The sequence below is a fragment of the Schistocerca gregaria genome, chromosome 3 (genome assembly GCF_023897955.1).
Source record: "Schistocerca gregaria isolate iqSchGreg1 chromosome 3, iqSchGreg1.2, whole genome shotgun sequence".
Lineage (NCBI taxonomy): Eukaryota > Metazoa > Arthropoda > Insecta > Orthoptera > Acrididae > Schistocerca > Schistocerca gregaria.
In genome coordinates, this window is record NC_064922.1 from 716627485 (window position 1) to 716654921 (window position 27437).

A 27437-nucleotide genomic window follows, 5' to 3' on the forward strand; every position below is an offset into this window, starting at 1 on the left:
TTGATTTTGCCTAGCACCGAAATAATTCCGTCAAAAGTCACGGAGTTCATTTAACACAGATTATTTGATATGATTTAAGTCCGATAGTAAATTTCTATAATTGAAAGTCAAATAAATCTACTGTTAATTAAACCGGCTTCCACTGAGGTTGACTATTTCACGCTGTGGCGCATGCACTTATGCGTCGCGAATATTCAGAAGTACGACGCTAAAAGCTCGGGCACCAAAATCTGGAACAAGAAGACTCCCAAACGCTAAAGACTCACAGACGCTAGAGACAACAGGCGCGAAATGCGTCAACAATACGTGCTTTGGGTTCATATAACAGCTGTGAAACAAAAGGGACGTCCGTTAGAAACTCTTTGAATAAGGCTCCTTGCTACATTGAATATAATTCTGTATTCCATTGGCTCTTATTATTCTTTTATTTAATTTTCCTGGTTTCGAACGAGATTTCTTGATTTTATATGAAATACGAGATTTGTTCATGGCCAGTTAGAATGGATTTTATTTAAGAAAACCAAATATGTAACAAAGGGGTTACACCACACAGTGACCGAAATCTGCATATGCAATAAACATTATCTGCGACCAGTTGCTGTAGCCTTTACTACTAGAGGTAAATACAGTCGCTGGACACAGCTGCTTTTTCATGGAAACAAGCCTGACAAAGGGAATTGCTTTATTGCCTTACTTGTTGGTTTCGGTACAAGAACTGCACATCTGGAAGCAGTCACTGCTATGTCGAGAGAAGCATCCTTGTCAGCTCTCAGAGATTCACGCCGTATAGAGGCAGATCATAAAGTATCTTAAGTAGCAGTAGGAAAAATATATTAGAACCAGCCATGAATTGCGTAGACTCTCATCGACTGCGAACTCTTTTCAGACTGATACAGAAGTAAATCTGTACATAAACTATAAAGCATAAACTATAAATGCATTCTATAAGCATCAGCACATGTCCACGGCATGTTGCAAGCGGGAATGAAGTCACTTAAATATCAACTACCACGAATAATGGGCAATTTGTTTCCCAAATTGAAGGAATTAATATATATCCTAAGTTAAATTGTAGCTCGCTTGTAATATCTTTCCCTTATGCTACTATCCTGTGCTTACTGGAATGCTCAAGCATTTAATAAAAACTGTTCTTATACCAGGATATCACAGCCAGATACAGTTACCGCCAGATACACCTAGTTGTCAATGAGGGAGAGACTGTATCAGATCCAGACGGTTTAGGTGCGTTGGTCAACAGATTACTTCCATCCCCTGCACAATAGAGCAAAGTAGACGAGTTAGTTTCCTAACGTGATAGAATTAGATTCCTTCTGCTGAAGACGATATGCTACCCCTTTAAAACAAACATCATTATCGAAAAAATACAGTCTGAGTGCAATGAAAGAGTGTGGCCACCGACAATAGATACGTCACAAGGGACAATACAGAGACTAGTTACTATGCAGTAGTCTTTGTAAAAAAAGACAACCTGACTCAATGCTTAGTTAGCACTCCTACAAATTATAATATATTTATGTTTCATTATTTGAGTATTGTAACTTTTATGTCGTATAGAAACGCGCCTTGATGTGTAAGATAGTCTACGTTCCATGATTTGGGAATAAATAAATATTTCTTGCTGTCTGGTATGTTATGACTCCTACCTCACTCGCTCAGTAAATATTTTTGTCCTCTCTAAATGGAGATAAGAACTATCGAGTGAAGCTTCGAGGACGTTTAGAGAGCTTATGCCTAACTCTTTCCAAGGATGCTGCGAGAGGGCTCGGTTTGATCTCTGCGATTACTGTCACGCTGTTTTTCACATTTTGACTTTCGTTCAAAACTGCGTACTACGTGTTACATAATCACTTAAGTTTCGGTGTATAGCGTCTCATTGGTCGCTGTGGTCTACAGGTATCGTCTTTGACAAGTATTCGAAATGTCTTGGTTCTGAAACCAGTCCTTGCTTAAATTTAGAGAAAGCATCATTAGCAATGGCATCCGAAGTCTTTCGTTACAAGCAGTCACCACCTACTCAAATAGGGCGAGGGAGCAGGCAGAGGTTTCTGACATCGTGTTGCCCTTGGGGTGCGAAACTGCCCCTAAAACGCGGATGAATCAACAGTGATCAGCGACATAAGGCTGCAGTAGGCAGTCGAAACCATTACATTACAAATGTAGCCCGTAATTTAAAGAGGTGTCATTATGACCTCTCCACTGGTTAAAAATTCCCCATTAGTGGCTCATACAAATCAATTAGAGCCAGTCCTGAGACTGGTTTGATGCAGCTGTCCATGCTACTCTATCCTGTGCAAGCTTCTTCATCTCCCAGTACTACGGCACCCAACACACTTCTGAATCTGCTTAGTGTCTTCATCTCTTGGTCTCCCTCTACGATTTTTACCCTCCACCCCACCCTCCAGTACAAAATTGGTGACCCCTTGATGCCTCAGAACATGTTCTACCAATCGATCCTTTCTTCTAATCAAGTTGTGCCACAAACTGCACTTTTTCCCAATTCTATTCAAAACCTCCTCATTAGTTATGTGATCTACCCATCTAATCTTCAGCGTTCTTCTGTAGCAACACATTTCGAAAACTTCTATTCTCTTCTTGTACAAACTATTTATCGCCCATGTTTCACTTCCATACATGGGTACACTCCATATAAATATTTTCAGAAACGACTTCCTGACACTTAAATCAATACTCGATGTTAACAAACTTTCTGTCCTTCAGAAACGCTTTCCTTGCCGTTGCCAGTCTACATTTTATACCCTCTCTACTTCGACCATCATCAGTTATTTTGCTCCCCAAATAGCAAAACTTCTTTACTACTTTAACTGTCTCATTTCCTAATCTAATTACCTCATCATCACCCGACTTAATTCGACTACATTCCATTAGCCTCGTTTTGCTTTCCTTTGTTTTCCCTTTTAATATACTGTCCATTCCGTTCAACTGCTCCTACAAGTGCTCTGCTGACTCTGACAGAATTACAATGTCATCGGCGAACCTCATAGTTTTTATTTCTTCTACATCTACATCTACATCTACATCTACATGACTACTCTGCAATTCACATTTAAGTGCTTGGCAGAGGGTTCATCGAACCACAATCATACTATCTCTCTACTATTCCACTCCCGAACAGCGAGCGGGAAAAACGAACACCTAAACCTTTCTGTTCGAGCTCTGATTTCTCTTATTTTATTTTGATGATCATTCCTACCTATGTAGGTTGGGCTCAACAAAATATTTTCGCATTCGGAAGAGAAAGTTGGTGACTGAAATTTCGTAAAAAGGTCTCGCCGCGACGAAAAACGTGTATGCTGTAATGACTTCCATCCCAACTCGTGTATCATATCTGCCACACTCTCTCCCCTATAACGCGATGATACAAAACGAGCTGCCCTTTTTTGCACCCTTTCGATGTCCTCCGTCAATCCCACCTGGTAAGGATCCCACACCGCACAGCAATATTCTAACAGAGGACGAACGAGTGTAGTGTAAGCTGTCTCTTTAGTGGACTTGTTGCATCTTCTAAGTGTCCTGCCAATGAAACGCAACCTTTGGCTCGCCTTCCCGACAATATTATCTATGTGGTCCTTCCAACTGAAGTTGTTCATAATTTTAACACCCAAGTACCTAGTTGAATTGACAGCCTTGAGAATTGTACTATTTATCGAGTAATCGAATTCCAACGGATTTCTTTTGGAACTCATGTGGATCATCTCACACTTTTCGTTATTTAGCGTCAACTGCCACCTGACACACCATGCAGCAATCTTTTCTAAATCGCTTTGCAGCTGATACTTATCTTCGGATGACCTTACTAGACGGTAAATTACAGCATCATCTGCGAACAGTCTAAGAGAACTGCTCAGATTGTCACCCAGGTCATTTATATAAATCAGGAACAGTAGAGGTCCCAGGACGCTTCCCTGGGGAACACCTGATATCACTTCAGTTTTACTCGATGATTTGCCGTCTATTACTACGAACTGCGACCTTCCTGACAGGAAATCACGAATCCAGTCGCACAACTGAGAAGATACCCCATAGCTCCGCAGCTCTATGGATTTTAATGAATACTCCGAACTTTTCTTTTGTTTCCTTTACTGCTTGCTTAATATACAGATTGAATATCATCGGGGAGAATTACAGCCCTGTCTCACTCCCTTCCTAGTCACTGCTTCCCTTTCATGTCCCCTGAGTCTTATAACTGCCATCTAGTTTCTGTACAAATTGTAAACAGCTTTTCGCTCCCTGTATTTTACCCCTGCCCCCCTCAGAATTTGAAAGAGAGTATTCCAGTCAACATTGCCAAAAACTTTCTCTAAGTCTACAAATGCTAGAAACGTAGGTTTGCCTTTGCTTGATCTTTCTTCTAAGGTAAGTCGTAGGGTCAGTATTGCCTCACGTTCCAACATTTCAAAGGATTTCAAACTTATCTTCCCCGAGATCAGCTTCTACCAATTTTCCATTCGTCTGTAAAGAATTCTCGTTAGTATTTTGCAGCTGTGACTTAGTAACTGATATTTCGGTAATTTTCACATCTGTCAACACCTGCTTTCTTTGGGATTGGAATTATTGTATTCTTCTTGTAATCTGATGGAATTTTGCCTGTCTCATACATCTTGCTCACCAGATGGTAGAGTTTTGTCAGGAATGGCTCTCCCAAAGCTGTCAGTAGTTCTAATGGAATGTTGTGTACTCCTAGGGTCTTGTTTCGACTTAGGTCTTTCAGTGCTCTGTCAAACTCTTCACACAGTATCATATCTCCCATTTCATCTTCATCTACATCCTCTTCTATTTCCATAATGTTGTTCTCAAGAACATCGCCCCTGTATAGAACCTCTACATACTCCTTCCACCTTGCCGCTTTCCCTTCTTTACTTAGAACCAGGTTTCCACCTGAGCTCTTGATATTCGTGTAAGTGGTTCTCTTTTCTCCATAGGTCTCTTTAATTTTCCTGTAGGCAGTATCTGTCTCACTCCTCGTGAGATAAGCCTGTACATCTTTACATTTGTCCTCTAGCCATCCCTGCTCAGCCATTTATCACTTCCTGTCGATCTCATTTTCGAGACTTTTGTATTCGTTTTTGCCTGCTTCATTTACTGAATTTTTATATTTTCTCCTTTCATCAGTTAAATTCTGTATCGCTTCGGTTACCGAAGGATTTCTACTAGCCCTCGTCTTTTTATCTGCTTGATCCTCTGCTGCCTTCACTACTTCATCCCTCTAAGCTACCCATTCTTCTTCTACTGTATTTCTTTCCCCCATTCCTGTCAATTGTTCCCTTATGCTCTCCCTGAAACTCTGTACAACCTCTGGTACTTTCAGTTTATCCAGGTCACATCTCCTTAAATTGCCACCTTATTGCAGTTTCTTCAGTTTTAATCTACATTTCATAACCAATAGATTGTGGTCAGAGTCCACATCTGCCCCTACATCTGCCTCTGGAAATGTCTTACAATTTAAAACCTGCGTGCTAAATCTCTTTCTTACCATTATATAATCTATCTAAAACCTTCTAGTATCTCCATAGTTCTTCCACGTATACAACCATCTTTCATGATTCGTGAACCAAGTGTTAGCTATGATTAAGTTATGTTCTATGCAAAATTCTACCAGGCGGCTTCCTCTTTCATTCCTTAGCCCCAATCCGTATTCACCTATTACGTTTCCTTCTCTTCCTTTTCCTGCTGTTGAATTCCAATCACCCATGAGTGTTAAATTTTCGTCTCCCTTCACTACCTGAATAATTTCTTTTCTCTCATCATACATTTCATCAATTTCATCATCATCGTCTTCAGATCTAGTTGGCATATAATCTTGTACTACTGTAGTAGACTTGGGCGTCGTGTCTATCTTGGCCACAATAATGCGTTCACTATGCTGTTTGTAGTAGCTTACCCGCACTCCAATTTTTTTTATTCGTTATTAAACCTACTCCTTCATTACACCTATTTTATTTTGTATTTATAACCCTGTATTCACCTACCAAAAGCCTTGTTCCTCCTGCCACCGAAATTCACTATTTCCTAATATATCTAATTTTAACCTATCCATTTCCCTTTTCAGATTTTCTAACCTACCTGCCCGATTAAGGGATCTGACATTCCACGCTCCGATCCGTAGAAAGCCAGTTTTCTTTCTCTTGATAACGACGTCCTCCTGGGTAGACCCCGTCCGGAGATCCGAATGGGGGCCTATTTTACCTCCGGAATATTTTACCCAAGAGGATTCCATCATCATTTAATCATACAGTGGACTACATAAGTCACATAAATTAACAGAAGTTGAAAGGAGAGGGTCACTGGAGGACTCTGCTGAATTTACCTCGAGTGTAGCGTCCCCCTATGGGAGGCAGTTTCAAACAAAAGAGGTGCATGCCTGAAGGAAAAGGAAACGGGTAATACTTTGTCGTCATACAGCATTGCACGACATAACACTCCCAACACAGTTGTGTAAACCGTACTTTATCCGCGATGTTTAATGCGCTTGAACTCTATTACTGTATCACAGTCATTGCTCATCGTATACCAATAATGACACGTTTGGATCCCCTAGCAGTCACATTTTGTGTAGAGGTGAAGAGTAGTACACTGGGACCAATTATCCAAGACTTATATGGATATACTATATTCTGATATGGATTACCATATCCGTATAAGTATATCGTTCTGGCAATACCACCCATGACCTTGTTCTGTGCGGATGCACACATATTACTGGAACTCTTACGGGACTTGGTAAGAATGTCTTCCACTGAGTGTGTTGGGTAGCGACACTACGATTGTAGTGTGTTTACATATAAGGTGAGAATGTGGGTCTCGCGGGAGGCGTGCGCGAGACAATCCCTGCAATCGGGCTATCCTCTGTGCCTTCAGTGGCTCAGATGGCTAGAACGTCTGCCATGTAAGCAGGAGATCCCGCGTTCGAGTCCTGGTTGGAGCATGCATTTTCACCTGTCCCCGTTGATGTATATCAACGCCCGTCATCAGCTGAAGGTATTAATTTATAATTCTAATTTCGACTAAGCCAAGACTCGAAAGACGGTGCAGGCAATGGTTCTGAAGTATCTACGTGTGCTGCTGCTTCGGCTCTTGGAAGATTGATGCACCAGAGTATTGTTGTTCTGTGGAAAAAGAGGAAAATCGCATTAATGGGAGTAGAGGCGAATAATAATATTAATTATGAGAGACAGGTTTTAGCTAGCGGTGATGGTCATAGGAAGCCATAGAGTCCCCTGCTCACTGCTTAGATATATCACATAGCCCATCTATGTTCTATAGCCTGAGGAGTGAGAGTCTGGTGAATACGTGTATTCCGTCAGCTAGTGAAGCAGCAAGACGCTGTTTTGCTGTTGAAAATAGATTGAAATGATATTTGCAAATCAAACAAATACACACACGTACAATGAATAATGACAGAGACAGAATATGACTAATTATTGCAGATATTTTCGTATTAATTTTATTCTGCCTGGAGACAGTGGCTGATACATGCCGACGCTGCATGTCAATGCTCTCGATATGGCGTACATATCACAAGTGGAGCACAGTTGGCCTGCAGAGAGAAGGGGGTGGAGAGGGAGAGGATGTGGAGGCTACCTTAACTGGTGGGGAAAATCGTTATTTTTCGGTAATACATTATTATCATTGAATGTTTAATCTTCTGTAAGGTGTCAGGCAAATCCAACACCTTCCATGAAAACCCTGACATTATTACCAAATCCGGCAGTGTGTCACATAGCTCCAAATAAATCCTGACATTAAATTAACAAAACTAATACGATCAACAAGCGAGCAAGTGGAATACCGCAGACTAACACAAGAACGCATAAATGCATGTCATATGTTCCCCACGTGAAACAGACACAGTTCCGACGGGAGAAACGAGAACAGAAGCCGAAATCAGAACCGTGTAGGCTAGGAGCCCCTGCGATAAGGGACGGACACCCACATCGCCAACCGACCGCCAAAACCAACCCCATGTTAAAATATAGAGCCCTCCAGATCTTATGATAACACTAAAAGGGCTACCTACACCAGCTGCAAGTTTTAGCGTGAGACTTTTTCGCGCCTCTGTTACGTTGCAAACGTTAAAAACATTGCCCCACCACAAAAAGTATAACATTTCTCATTGGATAGAGAGAATTTTTGTAGGCAGAGCTTAAGGTTATCATTGAGACCCTGATTGGTCAGTTCAAAACACAGCCAGATGGCTTTTTTTTAAGCCAACTTCGGTAAATTGTAGTAAAGGGAAGTTAGGAGAGAGTTGCTTCCGAGACGGCGAGCTGTATGGAGCTCCGCCGCCCGCCACCCCCTGACGCTGCCCCAACACCTACAAGGTAATGAACACAGGTGATGGCGCATTTTTGACCGCATAAGGCTTCACTCAAAAGTGCAGAAGTCTCATCTGTTACATCCCCTTTTTACGTAATACTAGTGTCGATCGTCAATTAAAGCTCATGCTATTCACATTTTCTACGTGAAGTTAAAATCTGAAACGCGATGATTTTTCTGTTATATAATTATTGAAAAGCCACATCAGCCACTGTAATTTACGACAAATTAGATAAGTAATTAAAGATAATTGAGAGTCACTGTAGACCATTTTGATAGTTTTCTCTTTTATGAAACTTAAGTCTAGATTATAGATGTGATATGGCATAGGTCATCCTTCGATCCATTGTACAACTTGGAAACCCATTCAGGGAATATTCGTTCACATTTTTGTTGGACGTAGGTTGGTGTTTATCGTCCTGTATTAAAATATTTCCTTTTATCAATAGTGAAATTTATAAACAATGTTTTGACGTTATTTTAACAGCTAACTAAAAATAGGAAAGCCTTGAACCTCTTCCAGTAAATTTAGTTAGTATTAAGATTCCTTTACAGGGAGCGCCGTGGAGCTGACGGTGAAATCATTAAGTATTTGATTATATTATCGCTAGTCTCACTGAACTCTTCTGAACTCTACATGTCATGTGTGGTCTGGCGTCTCCTTACCAGCAACAGGTCCCAGGTTCAAAGTTGTCAATTCCCTAAAAACCACTCCTACAGCGTCGTTGCGCGACTTAGAACAAACAGACACCACGCAGAATGTTAGACGTCGTAATGCGTCATTAATTATACTAATATTGGACAGAAAGTGATAAGTATTACTGGCTGAGCAGGTCTTAGACATTGGACTTTGACACGTGACCTTGAAGATAAGGAGGCAGGACAAATGGCTCGGGAGCGTGACCCATGAGGGCGACTTTAGATCTTGACCCTTGAGTGTTCTCCGATATACAGTGCGCTACTACTAACTGCAAACGCTTAGTAGTGGAGAGGCCTCGTTTTGGCACCAGTTTATCGCAGGGCACTGAAGCAACGAGGGGTGCCTAGAGACTGGAAAAAAACGGCAGGTAACTGCCAGTTTCAAGAATGGTCACAGAAGAGATGAACATAATATGAAGTCAATATTGCTGAAGTCAGTTTTTAAATTATGGAACATGTTTTATGCTCATGTATTATGATGCTTTGCCAGAGAGAATATCTATTCTATAAAATCAACATGGGTTTTGCAAACACAGATTTACGAAATTTAACTTTATCTGTTCCTTTTACAATACGCTGCTTAAGTTGTCAAACTATTCCCTTGGTTCTGGTTGTAGCAGAGAAGTCATACATATGGCGTTGTCGTTGAAGATGTGCAAATCTGTCACAATTCGGGGATTTAATGTCTCTGACGTTTTAAGTGAGATCATTCGAAAGTCAGGTTCCTGAAAAAGAAACTAGTTTTGAGAAGGCGGCTTTGTTATGCTATGGTCTAGCGAAATAGTAGTATATCGAGGACTTTAATGTGTTTGAGAACGAGTATTTCTGCATTTATGTTCAGATCTCAACTTTCAAGCCGGAAAGGAACCAAAGTTTAGGAATGTCATTGGCAACTACTCTGCCCACCACAGAAAAAATAAAAATGTGTCTAGTCTTATTGTGAGGCTGTATTATGATTGTTGCATCGTGAATCTCTCCTTCCTGAGTCGAGTTACTAGTGTTGTTGTGGGTTTTACCTGTGTTACGGAAACAGCTTAAAACAGGAACACAAATGTGGTAAAGGAGTGCGTCATTTGCTGGAATGTATATTGGTTCTCGCTGAAGTGACGACATGTTTTTTTTTTTTGGGGGGGGGGGGGGGTAGAGGGAGGTACGAAATCATATTCGCGTAAAATTATGAGATTCTTATACAGGCAGGCAGAAGCAATTTTTATAGTTCCCTCGCAACACTCCGATGTTCGTTTATTTTCAGGTTGTTTAGAATTACGGCTGTGGAACTTCTACAGGACTCAGTACTCGTGTAACTAAACCGGGGTGAGGTTAACACAGGACAACACCTGTAAACACTACAGAGAGGCCCCATCGCGATTTGTGTCGTGACGTGGAACACTGTGTGGATCCGTGCTACCCCACAGCAGCTCGGCAATAAAGTCCACTGGCAAATTGCCGTGCCCTCCGGCAACGCGCAACTACTTGTTGGTTTGTTCCCTAACGACAGGTAATCAGCAGGTAACTGTTATCGGCTCCCCGATAGCGCTGGCTGCATGCCGTGAAATTAGCCGAGCGTTCTCTGATTACCATTCGCTCTCTCTCTCTCTCTCTCTCTGTCTCTCTCTGCCACTCGCCCGTCATAGGCCTCCCTTCCTCTCTCTTCCGGTCTATCCGTCGCAATGTGGATGACCGTCATCTCAGTGCGCGGTCGGATTAGCGTCCGTGCGTGTACTTCTGCGCGTATCGCAGCCCGCATTCGCGCTCTTCTTCACGCACGTACACGGGGGCTGGCGTGTGTTCACAGTCCCGAACGCCTTATCGACCCGTCGTTAATTTGGCAGGAATTCCATACCGGACAGTCGCACAGTTGTCGGATACTGATAATATAACGCAGCTACCTGTCACCCAGTGCAAATGCCTACAATAGCCTTAGAACCAAACACGAAAGATATTGGGACAAACATTTACACAAAGTTGTTGCGAATTGACGTTCGTTCCTAGTGTATTAAATTTCTAATTGTAGTTCGTTCGCAAGCAAGAAGACACAAGATGGAGGAGGGAGGAAAGAGGGAGAAATGAATGAGTGCTTGAAGTTTCCTGCGGAAAGAAGAGAACGCTGTTCGCTACGCACCCCTCATCTGCTCAAACAGTTAACAAAAACCAATACTTATCTATTGAAGTACTGTTATCGGGTCCGACGACGTGTATCACTGTTTCGACGTAATCTCATAATTGTTGTGGTAGGAGCGATTTTCATAAGATTTACTTACCATATAACTAAAATAATGTTCCGTAATGTTGCTACCAAGCAGATGCCTGCTGTCCCGGAACCACAAAAATGTTCCAGTATAAGTGAGCTATATACTGTTTCGCAGAGATGTCAGTGCTTGCTGGCAATGCATAAAAACAGTGAATTAACTTTATTATATCTGGAGATAAAAATTAAAACTTTCTGACTACTCTCTTAGCTTGCTTCTAGCTCCCGTTTCCTGGTACACCTCTGACACTCCAGTGTCGTCTTTAATTTCCATTTGTGTCTGTTTCTCTCTCCTTCTATTCACAGGCATTCCTCTGTTTCTTTTCCACCAGATATCTCCCTCGTGTGTTGCTGGGTTGCATCTTTGTTTTCTCTTGTTCCTATATTCACACCTCTGGTTATTACGAGTGACGTTCAATAAGTCCCGGCGGGGTCAGGGATTTTCTCTGCCTCGTGATGACTGGGTGATGTGTGATGTCCTTAGGTTAGTTAGGTTTAAGTAGTTCTAAGTTCTACGGGACTGATGACCATAGATGTTAAGTCCCATAGTGCTCAGAGCCATTTGAACCATTCGTTCAATAAGTAGTGCAAAACAGTTTTTCTCAATCAATTTAGGAATTTGTTGTAGGATGTTGTGGGATATCCTCGCTTCAGACCATATAGTTTCACGACTTTCCGATAGGTAGCAGAGCTATACGTAGACTTCAAAATGCCATCCGTAACGGAGGTGCGTTACGAGCAGAGACCTCTCACCGAGTTCCTTTTGGCGGGAAACCAGAGCATCATAGATGTTCATAGGCGCTTGCAGGATGTCTACGGACACGTGGCACTGAACAAAAGCTACTGTCTTTTCCGCAACAAGGTCGCGCGGACGCACACAGCTGTGCTTTCCCCAGGAAACTGAAGAAATGACTGCAGCGTGTTCGTCGCCACAAAAATGAAGACGAACTTTTCCTTTTGGATGACAACGAAACTCCTCAAACAAGTTTGTGCACCCCAGAGGAGTTCACATAACTACAGCCAGGATCTCACACATTCGGATATCCATCTGTTTGGTCCAAAGAAGAATGTACACCGCGGGAAGCTCTACGTGGATAGTGGGGAGGTTATTTACGTCAAGAAACATTGGCTCCAACGTCAACTGGTAAAGTGATGGCATGCTGGCACGCCAGACGTCCCAGAAAGGTGGCGTAAGGCCGTCACATTGAACGGAGATGATGTTGAGAAATCGACTTTTGTAGCAAAAGAGTGGGAAGTTATATGATGTACTGGAATCCGGAAAAAAACCAACCTGCTTTCAGAAAAAGTGCACTGTATTTGTTATTGAATGCACCTCGAAACAATGCAGCTGTATGTCCCTTGCAGATAATTCGCGATCAGTATCAGCACCACCTAGTTTAAACATAAGAAAGTAGGTCCGATGCTTACACTTACACAGGACTCAGATATGAATATGCCTATTTTTCACGCCGAAACCCGCAAATATGCACTACTGGCCATTAATATTCCTACGACAAGAAGAAACGCTGATGATAAATGGGTATTCATAGAACAAATATATTATACTAGAACTGACATGTGATTACATTGGTGAGAGATCTGGAGAATGTGATGGCCAGGCCAGAATTCGAACATTTTCTGTAGCCAGAAAGGACCGTACAGGACCTGCAAAAGGCGGTCATGCACTATCTTGCTGAAATGTAGGGTTTCGCAGCGATGGAATGAAGGGGAGAGCCACGGGTCGTAACACATCTGAAATGTAACGTCGACTGTTCAAAGTGCCGTCAATGCTAACAAGAGCTGACCGAGACGTGTAACCAATGGCACCCCATACCATCACGCCGGGTGATACGCCAGTATGGCGATGACGAGTACACGCTTCCAATGTGCGTTCACCACGATGTCGCCAAACACGGATGCGACCATTCTGATGCTGTAAACAGAACCTGTATTGATTCGAAAAAATGACGTTTCTTTTATTTATTCATTCACTCTGGTTCGTCGTTGAGTACACCATCGCAGTCGCTACTGTCTGTGATGCAGCGTCAAGGGTAACCGCGGCCATGGTCTCCGAGCTGATAGTCCATGCTGCTGCAAATGTTGTCAAACTGTTCGTGCAGATGGTTGCTGTCCTGAAAACGTCCCCATCTGTTGACTCAGGGATCGAGACATGGCTGCACGATCCGTTACAGCCACGCAGATAAGATGTCTGTCATCTCGACTGCTAGTGATACGAGGCCGTTGGGATCCAGCACGGCGTTTTCGTATTATCCTCCTGCACCCACGGATTCCATATTCTGCTAACAGTCATTGGGTCATGACCAACGCGAGCAGCAATGTCTCGATACGATAAACCGCATTCGCGATAGGCTGCAATCCGACCTTTATCAAAGTCGTAAACTTGATGGTAAGCATTTCTCCTCCTTACACGAGGCATCACTACAAGGTTTCACCAGGCAACGGCGGTCAACTGCTGTTTGTGTATGAGAAATCGGTTGGAAACTTTGCTCATGTCAGCACGTTGTAGGAGTCGCCACTGGCGCCAACCTTGTGTGAATGCTCTGAAAAGCTATTCATCTGTATATCACAGCATCTTCTCCTTGTCGGTTAAATTTCGCGTCTGTAGCACGTTATCTTCGTTGTGTAGAAATTTTAACGGCCAGTAGTGTATATCTGATACTGTTGCTTTTCAGATTGCCAACAAAGTTAGTAAGATATTTTGTAAGTTCTTTTCCTTTGTTAAAAATATTCTTGTGGTCGATCTAAAGGCAGTGCCGTAGTGCCTGCTTACTGTCTTCTTGTGGAAGTAGATTGTTGGTGGCCAGTGTGTTACTCCATCTGTGACAAGACTTCCAAACGCGATTAAAATAGTTACAGTGTCCCTATTTACATCACAGCATACAAACAAGTTCACTTGAAAAATTCACGCTACAAACATTTATGGAAGTTTCTCTTTTACAACGTAGCAAAGTATCAGCAAAAGAAAAGCATTAAATGATGATCAGAGTCTAACGTCCCGTCGGCAGCGAGATTGTTAGGGACAGAGCACAAACTTGAATTACGAAGAGTTGATGAAGGAAAACAGCAATGCCTTTTTCAAAGAAACCATCCCGGCCTCAGCTGGAGTGATTTAGGGAACTTACGGAAAACCTAAATCCGGAGAGGGATTTGAACCGCCGTCCTCTTCAATGCAACTCCAGTGTCCTAACAACTGCGCAAACATGCTCGTTAGAGGCATCAAAAGCATTATTAATCCTAATACTTAGACCGCTCTCCGAAATAGAGTCTGAACTTAGAATTCGTGTAGAGTACCCAGTCTCAACGAAAACTGCATGATCCGAATAACAGAAATAAGTTTTTCGTGGTAGAGATGCTGTTACAAAATATTTTATATACCAAGGGAAGCCAGTTAAACGACACCTGGGTAAACGGCCAACAAGAATATCTAATATCGCCCGACAAGTCAAGTTTGTCTCCATCGACAGGACGTGTTAAGTCAAAAATAACACCAAGGTATCCGAACGCTCCCGACTATCTTCCTCCAGCTGCGAAAAACAGGGAAGATTCTGGATTCATTAGCGCCGCCATTTCAGGTTTTGGCGAACACCTACACTCCTGGAAATTGAAATAAGAAAACCGTGAATTCATTGTCCCAGGAAGGGGAAACTTTATTGACACATTCCTGGGGTCAGATACATCACATGATCACACTGACAGAACCACAGGCACATAGACACAGGCAACAGAGCATGCACAATGTTGGCACTAGTACAGTGTATATCCACCTTTTGCAGCAATGCAGGCTGCTATTCTCCCATGGAGACGATCGTAGAGATGCTGGATGTAGTCCTGGGAACGGCTTGCCATGCCATTTCCACCTGGCGCCTCAGTTGGACCAGCGTACGTGCTGGACGTGCAGACCGCGTGAGACGACGCTTCATTCAGTCCCAAACATGCTCAATGGGCGACAGATCCGGAGATCTTGCTGGCCAGGGTAGTTGACTTACACCTTCTAGAGCACGTTGGGTGGCACGGGATACATGCGGACGTGCATTGTCCTGTTGGAACAGCAAGTTCCCTTGCCGGTCTAGGAATGGTAGAACGATGGGTTCGATGACGGTTTGGATGTACCGTGCACTATTCAGTGTCCCCTCGACGATCACCAGAGGTGTACGGCCAGTGTAGGAGATCGCTCCCCACACCATGATGCCGGATGTTGACCCTATGTGCCTCGGTCATATGCAATCCTGATTTTGGCGCTCACCTGCACGGCGCCAAGCACGCATACGACCATCATTGGCACCAAGGGAGAAGCGACTCTCATCGCTGAAGACGACATGTCTCCATTCGTCCCTCCATTCACGCCTGTCGCGACACCACTGGAGGCGGGCTGCACGATGTTTGGGCGTGAGCGGAAGACGGCCTAACGGTGTGCGGGACCGTAGCCCAGCTTCATGGAGACGGTTGCGAATGGTCCTCGCCGATACCCCAGGAGCAACAGTGTCCCTAATTTGCTGGGAAGTGGCGGTGCGGTTCCCTACGGCACTGCGTAGGATCCTACGGTCTTGGTGTGCATCCGTGCTTCGCTGCGGTCCGGTCCCAGGTCGACGGGCACGTGCACCTTCCGCCGACCACTGGCGACAATATCGTTGTACTGTGGAGACCTCACGCCCCACGTGTTGAGCAATTCGGCGGTACGTCCACCCGGCCTCCCGCATGCCCACTATACGCCCTCGCTCAATGTCCGTCAACTGCACATACGGTTCACGTCCACGCTGTCGCGGCATGCTACCAGTGTTAAAGACTGCGATGGAGCTCCGTATGCCACGGCGAACTGGCTGACACTGACGGCGGCGGTGCACAAATGCTGCGCAGCTAGCGCCATTCGACGGCCAACACCGCGGTTCCTGGTGTGTCCGCTGTGCCGTGCGTGTGATCATTGCTTGTACAGCCCTCTCGCAGTGTCCGGAGCAAGTATGGTGGGTCTGACACACCGGTGTCAGTGTGTTCTTTTTTCCATTTCCAGGAGTGTATTTTCATGCGAACAGTGATGGTAGCTGGTGTAGTTGAGTTCCACTCAATGGATTGCATCTTCCAAGTTGGTGACTCGCTGTTCCCACAGCTGGAAGGTTCCATAATTGATTAGACACGATGGTTACGACAGCTCTTCCAACTACCACCAGACGTGGCTTAAGTGACTCACAATGATTATTGTATTATGTTCAGAAATTCAGCTTTTGAAACCTCGCATTTTTAGGAAGTAGGCTGTTGACTGTTACATCGAAATCGGCCATCACAATAGAAAGAAAAAGTTATCCAGGTGAGGTATACGACTTCCTTTTGTGCTCACGTTTCATCTCCAATTGCGGGAGACGTCCAGAGACACATCGGATATGTAGCTGGTTGAAACTCTAACATAAGCTACCTTAATAGAGACTCAGTGTGCTGAACCAGATAGCCGAAATTGGTGCAGTGTTTATCGCGTGACGGCTGATTGGTGAATCATCCTTCCTTTGTTACAGATAGGGAAGTGAGATCAGTTTATCCTATGGATTTTGTATGGCAGAAGATTTAGCACTGTTGCTTTATCTACCAGGAAGGTTCCCATCATTCATGACCTTTTTTTCAGTTTCTTTTCTGTTAAATGCGATTTAGCACTGTTTGCTTTATCTACCAGGAAGGTCTCCATCATTCATGACCTCGTTTCTGTTTCTTTTCTGTTAACTGCTTTTTTTCTTTCTTTCTGAAAGTCTTTGGCTTCTCTGTAGATTACAGAGTAGTAGCGAGTGGTGACGCCATCCATCTGTTGCTGGAGATCGTGAAGTCAGACCATTGTATCCTATGGATTTTGTACTGCAGATGATTTAGCCGGAGATTTAGCAGAAAGATCAACATCTTATGCTGATTTATTCCTTTTCGTTTTTCTTTTCTATTTAGTAAATTTCTGAATTTTTTAGGATTTCTATTCGTCACAGTGTAGTAGCAATTGCACCATAATGAAACCTTAGCCTCGGAGAACCAAATCCCAGGGCATCTGCTGCTGCACGGTTGCACAGGCGACAAATGTCCTTGTGCCTTTCAGTCGAGTATTGGTGCTTCCCTTAATAGTTTCTAGGTTCACTTGAGTGCATATACAACGGAGTTTTACACTCCTGACTCAACGAGTGGTGGTGGGGTTGGGTGTGGGGGTCAGATACTTTACAGTGTTCAAATATTCATGCACCTTTCTTGCAGGTTTAAGCGCTGTGTCAATAGTCTGTCATCTCAGCACTCTGCTGAAGCAAACTGTTACCATATTGATGAAACGGAGGAAAGTTTATCACACAAGATCTTTCTCACCACTTTGGTCTAGTTAAAAATAATGAGCACTAATTTGTCTTCGTAAAGTTGGCGCTGTTATCGTGGTGGGCACTTGTTAGCCCACACTCCCATCATTTGTATTTCATCATATTTTCCTGGGTCTTGATGCGCTCCGTGGTTGAACAAACGGTGCTTTTGTTGTTATGGCTCAGAGTGCTCCTTAAATCATTCCAGGCCTCTAGCTCCATAACCTTTCGTACCCACCTCCTTCGTCTATAAATTTGTGACTGATCCAAGATACCGGAATACGACATCGAGTTACATGGGTGCTACAACATCCCAGAAACTGAATCATGAAGGGCCACTGATAGATTGTCTTTATCAAGTGTAGGTAAAACCATAACACAAAGGACAATTAATACCTGCAGCTAGTATTATCTTACTACCTTCCTTATTTCCTAGTTGTCTTGGCGCGAAAATATAATTTGTCACCTTCAGTCTCACATTTCTCGTCATTTGTGTTTAACAGACGTTACGTTTCACCTTAGTGTCACTCTGAAGTCATGAGGATGTTTTTTGAGGTACCTAAGGCCAGTGGTTCCTTAATATTATCTATCTGTGACCTGTTTTCACAAAAATCTCTAACCTAAGAAACCAGCCTGATAAAAAACACTCCTCTCTGTAGAGATATTGAGAGGTAGGGTTCATCGGAGGTTCTCACACGATTGCCCACGAGAGAGACATTTTGTATAAAATTATTCGGCGGCTCCTTCACCTTTGACTTCATCCATACAGCTGCCATTAAATTCGGCATCGCAGCCACTATCAACACTGTCTAATAGTCTCATTGGCAGAAGATCCTGTGTAACTGTCTGCTCGACTGAATAAATTGAATGGAAGAAAGGGCGCGTGAAAGGACCTGCCATCTTTCAACACTTCTTTGAGAACTGGCATTACCAGGTAGCTGACGAGTTAATTCAGTTTCTTCACATATTTTATTTCAAGACGCTACCAAGACTGTGGCAGCTGACAGTAACTGACACTACAGTTACTTGTGCCATGGGTGTACCAGCTTCAGGAACACTATGCTGAGAATGCGGCGTACATTGGGGTAAGACTCCCACTTACGTAAAAGATGCATGTATAAACAAATAAAATTTTAATTTCATGTTATATATATTAAACGCCCTGAGCGGGTGTGCCTAAATATTGCCAGTCATATCCCGGAAACAGCACTGCTGACAGCAAGCGTTTCTAATATCTTAATCGAAAAAACGGAAATAAAATCAGTGCATTTGTCTGTATTATTTGTGGTACCACAGGAGCGGCATGGGAAGAAACTTTCGATAACTAAGAGAGAGGACGTTTGCGCCACAGTACGTTCCAGATGTGCTACATTTCGAGGTAAATGCGATGCTTTGTAAGATTACTAAGTAAATATTTTATCGGCTTCTGCCAAGTAGTGCGAAGAGCGTCTTCGCATCGTGAGTGGAGAAGGGGCAAACTTCCGATAAAGTTTAAATGTATCTGTTGATGGGAAAACTAGATGAGGCATAGTCAGTTCTGGAGTGGTGGAAATCAATAGCAACAACTTATCCCAGACTGTCGCAAGTGACACGAGAAGTTCTATGAACACCTGCCTCCAACGCCTCGAACGAGACGGTACTTAGTAAAACTAGATTTGCCATTAGCGATAAAAGTAATGGAATATCTACATAATATGTAAATGACCTACTTATGATGCACCGTAAAAAAACTGTAATTTCAGATAGATTTCCGTACGATCTTCTATTCGTTACCATCAATATTTACCGTCTTAATTGCTTCTTTCATAAATGAATTCATCCAAATGGTCGTTGTGGCGTTACGAGGAGAAGAATATAATTTTATTTACTTGAAGTACGAAAGTTTTCAATGAACTTCGTATGTAATTCTTGTTTACAGTTTATGTCCCTGCATCAATTTAGCATTAATTTAAAAAAAAAATTCATTTGGACGCAACAGGTAAGTTGGAGACTGTATCGGGAAAGTCTGAAGTCATGAGGATATTTTTTGAGGTAGTTAAGGCCAGTGGTTCCTTCATATTTTCTATTTGTAACCTGTTTTCACAAAAATCTCATACGCACGAACCCATTATGATAAAAACACGCTACTGTGACATCCAAGTAAGTAAACTACAATCAAATAGTTTAATAGCCGTAATGCTTTTATACGGTTTACATTTCAGTTTTATCACATCAAAAGGGCTGATGAAGGCTTTTGCGCTATGGGTAGTTCTAACTTGCTCTATTGAAGTATTTTATACTTTTCTGTTAATTTGCAAGTTTTCGTTATGAAATTAACTGGCTAAACTCTTTTTTCGAATTCGGGGAGAAGGATCCATATGGCGTGAACGGCACGTAACTCTGAAGTCAGGAACCACAGAAATTAATGGCAGTTTCCAATTACTTTTGACTAGAAGTTTGTTTCTGTATTTTTTTTATATAACTGTAGGAATGTGGCTCGGTTCATCGGTATTTTTTATTGAGAATTTTGTCAATAATGGTGGAATCAAATTTATTTACGTGATTATCTTCTTTGTTGCATTGAATTCCTGAAGACAGAGCACGGGACGGTGGATCATTTGGAGAAAGTTGCATGTTTGTAGGCTGTAGAATGTTGAGGGGAAGCTGGTATAAATGTGTCAGTGAAGGAGTCATTCTGATAAATTTTAAATTCGGGGCTGCAATTTTCCATCTGTCAGACGACGTCTAGGAAATCAGTGTTGGAACCCCCAGGCGCTACTACATACTGACCTTTACGTTAGTATGCAAGTGATCCATATTTTCCATAAACTTCTCTAATTGTCTAGCGGAGTCTACCACACGCAGGGAATGTCATCAGCATATCTTAACAAGTACACAACGTTTTGCCAGTGGTTCACTCTTATGAAAAGCAGTCACCCACGTGTTCATCTACAGAGGGATGAGGCCGCAGCCATTCCATTGTATTGATTATGTTCATTTGTCTGGATTAATGATTGGACACAATATCTGTAAAATGTGTCGCAGGAACACATGAGAAAATCTGTGTACATCAAAAAAGACTAATTTTGCATTTTTGTAGTCTTAATATCTGTTGGCTTGTTTACTAAATCTAAACTCTTCTTAATTCTGAATTTCCGTGTGAAGTTTGGTTTTTGTCTGAAGGTGATATTGATCCCCCTTGACATGTTTGTACTGGTGCTTGTATTGAAGATACCACTGGCTGAACTGGCACTTCTGGTTTGTGTAGTTTGGGGAAACCATAAAGCTGAGCTCATTTTTGAAGACTGCTCTAACAAAAATTTTCAGACAAAAATTTAGATCACTTGATCACTAACTGCTCGGACTTGTCACTTTAGAAGCAAAAGATAGCAATCATAAATTTAAAATGTACTGAAAAGACTTCTTTACTGACACATTGATCCGATGTACTACTCTCAGAGAACACAACAGAAGCTGGAGAAGGAAGACGTAAGATTCAAACATTGTCAAACATTGCTTGAACGAAGTCCACAAATACACAATAGATGTTGATAGATGTTGAGGGAAAGGATGCTAAACTGAGTGAGAGATATTAAAAAGGAAGTGTGGTGTCTTTGGTACATCCGCCGCATCAGGTTCCTGTGCAGCGGCAGACACCTGCTTTTGCTCCAGGCGACGTTGTCTACTAACGCCACTACCGAGGTTCACGGGGTTGGCTCGAAGGGCGCATTCTTCGCTGCCTCGGACGCGCTATGTATATGGTTTTCGGGGCCTCTGGCGAGGTGCGCCGGTATCTCAACCAGCTGCGCCTCTGTCGTCGCACGGGATCTGCCGCTCGCCGTCTGATTTCAGCGACGGTGCCGTCCGGTCAGCGCCCCGGGGACCCATCTACTGGCTCGCCTCAGTCCCAGGTGTTACCGACGCTGCCTTCCATTTTGCCCGCCGGCGACGCCCGCAGTGAACGCATCGCTGCAACCGCCGGGCGCTTCCCTGGGTCACTTGCCGCGGATCGCTTTCCGTGACCAGTTGTCCTCCTACATGGTACTCTTGCCCGCTCCGGAATGTATGTCGTCTTCGCCCGTCGGGTGCCCCGGCCCGATGGAGGTCGACCCTTCGGCCCCTCCTGTCTCTCTACGGGCACATACACTGCCTGTTGGCGTTCAACCTGGACCAGGTTGCGGGTGGCACAGCCTCGCCTGTTGTTCGGCTCCCCACCTCGTCGCATACGTCAACATGGGGTCCTCCCCACGGCGGGCGGAAGCTTATGCCACAACCGTACGCCGATTTGCGGGGGAGGAATGTGGTCTCACCGCCAGACACCACACTTGCTAGTTGGTAGCCTTTAAATCGGCCGCGGTCTGTTAGTATACGTCGGACGCGCGTGTCGCCACTACCAGTGATTGCAGACCGAGCGCCGCCACACGGCAGGTCTAGAGAGACGACAGTTATTACATCGTAATATGTTGTTAAATATACACTGAACTGTCGGTGTTATCATCGTTGTAATAATCTATCACACATACAAGTTCAGGTGCACTGACAACATGTGGAGCTAAGTCAGTTGGTGTGAAAATACATTTACTAAACATACTTACTGTGCACGTAGCAAAGATAGTACACACCAAGCATACAACTTATAAGCTTTATATCGAAAAGTCTTTTCATCCGTCGACATCATACAGCTTACTAAATAGTGCTATGATAGTAATGGGCGTTAGGATAGGATGAAAATATTTATTTATAACTTTAATAAGCTCTCACATTGACTTATGTGCTCGTAAATGAGATGAAGACAGAACGCTCATATATATATATATATATATATATATATATATATATATATATATATATTGTATGCGTATAAAGATCTCCGGCAGTAATCCGAAAGGATACCGTAATTCGATTGGCCTTTCGGTTCTAATCGAAGTGTTAGGTCTATTGCTGGTGCCAGCCACACTGCAGCGGTCCAACCAGCAGCCAGCAGGCAGCAGCCAGCAGCCAGCAGCGGTTCCTGCCAGCAGCCAGCAGCCTGCATCCAGCATCCAGCAGCGGTCCCAGCCAGCGTCCAGCAGCCAGCAGCGGTTCCTGCCAGCGTCCAGCAGCGGTTCCTGACAGCAGCCAGCGTCCAGCAGCGGTCCCAGCCAGCAGCAGTTCCTGCCAGCAGCCAGCGTCCAGCAGTGGTCCCATCCAGCAGCCAGCAGAGGTCCCAGCCAGCGTTCAGCAGCCAGCAGCGTCCAGCAGCCAGCAGCGTCCAGCAGCCAGCAGCGTCGAGCAGCAGCAATAGCGTCCCCACCGGCCGCCCAAACAGGTCGCCTCTCCTGCCAGCAACAGCAGAGTGGGGCTTTGGCCCAAGTCTCCTTCATAGTTTCTCCATCCCTTTTAGTCTGTGTTTCTCGTCGCCTTGTCCGTCCCTCGTTTGCTTCTTTGTCCTGTCCTGTGCTTTTCCCCTTCTCGCAATGTCGACCCCCACCACCACTGCTACTGCCATCACCACCACCACCATTATTTACACCTCCCCCTCCGCCGCTGCCACCACTATCACGTCGTGTGCTGCATCACTCCCCCCTCAGTCCATCCCCCCACCCCTCACTCTCCCATCTCCTTCACTATTTGTCGCCCCATCCCTGGCTCCTCCCTTCCGCACCTCCTCTGATCCCTTCTCTCCACTCCGTCAGCTTCTTCTTCCGTTTCTGCGGCCCCCGCTAGGGTGGTCGCCCGGTGGTCTATGGCCCCTTCACCTTCATCATCATCGTCTTCACCGTCGCCTTCGCCATCGCCATCACTGTCTCCGGCGCCGACTCCAGGACCGGGACCTGCCACTCCCCGCCACATTCCAGTCGCTCCCATCCCCCACACCTCCTCCGCCGCCGTCAAGTGCTCCAGTGGCACCCCTGCCTCCCCTACTCCGAAAAAGGCTCCACCTCGTTCATCTTCCCCATCTCATGATGCCATCGTTGTCTCCCCACCTGTCCCTGCCCCTCCTCGTCCTCCTCCACCCCCTCCTCTTACCGCTACCTCTTCTGCCGTCCTGATCCCTCCCTTCTTGATGCCCAGAACCTCACCCTCTTCCTTCGCCAGAATTTGCCTGGTGCCCCCATCTCCCTCCTCACTCCTCGCCGTGATCCGGTGCTCATCTCCTCCCCCAGCCCTACCCTCCACACAGATCTCCTTTCCCGCGTCCCTGTCACCTGCTTTGGCCCCAGTGACTTCCTCAGCCCTGCTCCTTCCCCGCCTCCCTCCCACCTACCCCAACCTCCGCGTTGCCCGCCGACCCGCACCGCCATGATCACTCGCCTTAGTCCGGCGATCACGGGGTAGGAGGTGTTGGTGGAGCTCAAGGCGCATTCCCATGTGGAGGTGTGTGCAGTTCACCGCATCCATAACTCAGCCGGCCCCACCCGCCTTATGTTGGTCTTTTCCAAACACGCCCCCTCCATCTACCGTCTCCTGAAGGAGGGTGCCCTTCTCTTTCACCAACTCTACCAAGTTGACTCTTCCCGTTCCCCTCCTCAATCTCTCGGCTGCCAAAGAGTGCTTGCAGTATAATGCACACCCGACATCTGAGTGCCGCGAGGCCCCCACCTGCCCGCACTTTAGGCAAGCCCACTTTTTACTGCAGTGCCCCAATCTCCAGTCACCCCCTCCTGTAATACCTGTAACCTCCCTCATCCTACTTACTCCCAGAAATGTAAGGCCTGACCCCCTCCATCCACTCCTGAACTCACTGTTCCTATCAGCCCTCTTGACGCCCCCACCCCCTACTGCTGAGGACATCATCAGATTCCTCTCCATTGTCCTTCACCATTGTCCTTTTCAGCGCCCCCACACCCTTCAACAGAATCCCTCGCCGCCTGTTCCATTTGCCAACTAAAAATGTACGCCATCTACTCCAACAACCAGGCTCATTTCACTTTCTCCCATCTTGACACCCTCATCAAAATCCCTGTCATGGTGCGACAGCACCGTATCCTTTTCGACAATATCCGCTCCGTTCCTGGCAACAAGAACCTGTTCCTGCGCACCCTTGCCACCAACTGCATGGATGCCTTCCTCCTCAATGAACCCTTCCTCCAACCCCACCACACCATCCAACTTTTGCCCTACCTCCTCCACCTCTCCGATAATCCCCTCCCGATTGCGCATGGTGGAGTTGCCATTGGTCACCACCGCCAGATCCCCATTCGGCTCCAACCTCTCCTTCCCGACCCCACTGAACACTTGATCCTTAGTCTCTTCTTCCCCGGCCTTACCATAACCTGCGCCACCATCTGTGTCCGCCCCAACGCCCCTATTCCCTTCGACTTCCTCTCCCACACTGACCATACCTTCTCCTCCGACGTGATTGCTGCCGACCACAACATCCATAGTGGTTCCGCTGCCCAGTTACGGCGGTGGCAACGGTTACTCTCCTCCCTTCAAGGCGACCTCATCCCCATCCCCCAGCATACCCGTCCCGGATCCAACTCCACTCCCAATGTTATCCTTTCCTCCCCCAACCTGCTTGGCCGTATAATGGTGGATGTCCTGGAGCCTATTGGTAGCGACCATCTCCCTGTCCTCCTCACCGTTTCAGATGGTCGTCACCCCGCCCCGGCCCTCGTAATGACCCTCCCCCTAAGCACGTCCATGACTATTCCCTTCGCCAATAGGAGTGCATACCAGGATACCCTCTCCACCCAGGTCGATAGCCACCCCTTCACCTACCACCACCCTGACGATGTAACCCATGCCGCCTCCTTTCTCCAGCAGACCTTGCCTGAGGCTGTGGAGGCCCACGTCCCTACTGTCGCCATCCATCCCCACCATCCTACCTTACCCCGACAGGCCGTCCTCTCCCTCTGTGAATCCCACCGTCTGTACCGTACCTTCCTTCGCACTCGTGACCTGGCAACACTACGAAGCCACCGGCAACTCCAGCGACACATTCGTAATTTGCTCATGGCTAAGAAACGACGGGACTGGCGACAGACATGCATCCGTTTAAATGCTACCGTACCTATCAAACGTCCAAGTTCTGGTCAGCCTTCCGTCGCCTTACCAGAACTAAACCCTCCCACTACTATTCTCTTCTCCATGATGATCATCCCTTCCCTGACACCCTTAGTAAGGCCAATCACCTCTCCGATGTATTTTCCATCCCCGATGATCCTCAGTTCGATTACTCCCTCTTCCCGGATGTCCGCAATCGAACTGATACCTGTGTCCCTCCCCTCACACCTGGTTTCCAGTACCTGGACAACACTGCACACAGGGAACTCAGTGCCCCTATCACTACACAGGATCTCATTGCTACACTCCGCACAAAACGCAACACCACTCCTGGTCATGATCGTGTCACCTACCGTCACCTTCGTGAATCTCCTGTCTCTTTCTTCTCCAGCCTGGCCAGGCTCTACAATGTAGTCCTGTCCACTGGTTACTCCCTCGACCTGTGGGAAACCTCCCGTATCCTTACGTTCCTTAAACCTGGCAAACCGCCGTCCACCATCTCCTCTTACCATCCCATCAGCGTTACCTAGGTCTTCAGCAAAATCCTGGAATCTATCCTCACCTGACGCATCCACCAGCATCTCCGCCAGCACCGCCTCGTTCCCATTGATCAGTGTGGCTTTCGGCCGTCCTTCTCTTCTGACTACCTTCTCCTTTACCTCACTCATCTCCTTTCCGACCAGCTTAATTGCCGTCGCTCCACAATCTTCCTCTCCCTGGACCTCGAACGAGCTTATGACCGTGTATGGCATTCCGTTCTCCTCTTCAAGCTCCAAACCTTCGCCCTTCCCATTAACAACGTCCATCTGATCGGCTCCTTTCTCTCCCACTGTCCTTCCTATGTCACCATCAATAACACGAATTCCTACACCTTTTTTCCCTCCGCTGGTATGCCCCAAGGCTCCGTCCTCTCCCCGCTTTTGTATAAGGCAGACATGCCGCCGCCGTCACCGCCCTTCAACCTTCTCCAGTTTGCCGATGACACCGCCTTCCTTGCCCTTGCCCCCACCCTGCAGCGCTCCCAACACCTTCTCCAATCCCATCTTGTCTGGTTCACCGCTTGGTGCAACCAGTGATTGCTCAAGGTCAGTCCCTCCAAAACCCAGGCAGTCATTGTAGGCAAAACCACCCCTTCCTTCCCCCTCCTTGATTTCTATCTCACCATCTATGGCCGACCTATCGCCCTCACCCCCACCCTCAAGTATCTTGGCGTCACCCTCGACCATCGCCTCTCCTGGACCCCCCATTTTCAGACAATCCAAGCCAAGGCATGCTCCCAACTCCTTCTCCTCAAGCTCCTTTCCAGCCGTACGCGGGGTCTGGACCCCTCCACCATCCTCCATACCTATAAATCCCTCATCCACCCTATCCTTTGTTACGCCTATTCGGCCTGGATCTCTGCCCCCCTACCTTTTATAAATCCCTTCAAATCCTTGAACGCCATGCTCTCTGCCTCGCCTATCGCATTTGTCTCCCCTCCCCCACACGGATTCTGTACGATCTCATTCCGTTCCCTCACCACCTCCTTCTCCTTGAAAGGATACACATCCTGTACACCTCCTGCAAACTCGATCCTCCTCACCCCACCCTCTGCCGCATCTGTATTCCCACGTCCCACCTGGTCTCCATCTGTCCACCCTCCTTACCCTCTCCCAAGGTGGCTTTCGCCAGCTCCCCCTCCCTAATGATGTCCTCCTCCCCTCCATCTAGCCCTCCTATCAACTTCTATCCTCCTCCCCCTTTCCTGTGTTCTTTCCTTTAGGCACTTTCCCTCCCTGCTCTTTCCCTTTCCTCCGTCCCCTTCCTCCATCCCTCTTCCCCCGGGCTTCCCCTCTCCCTTC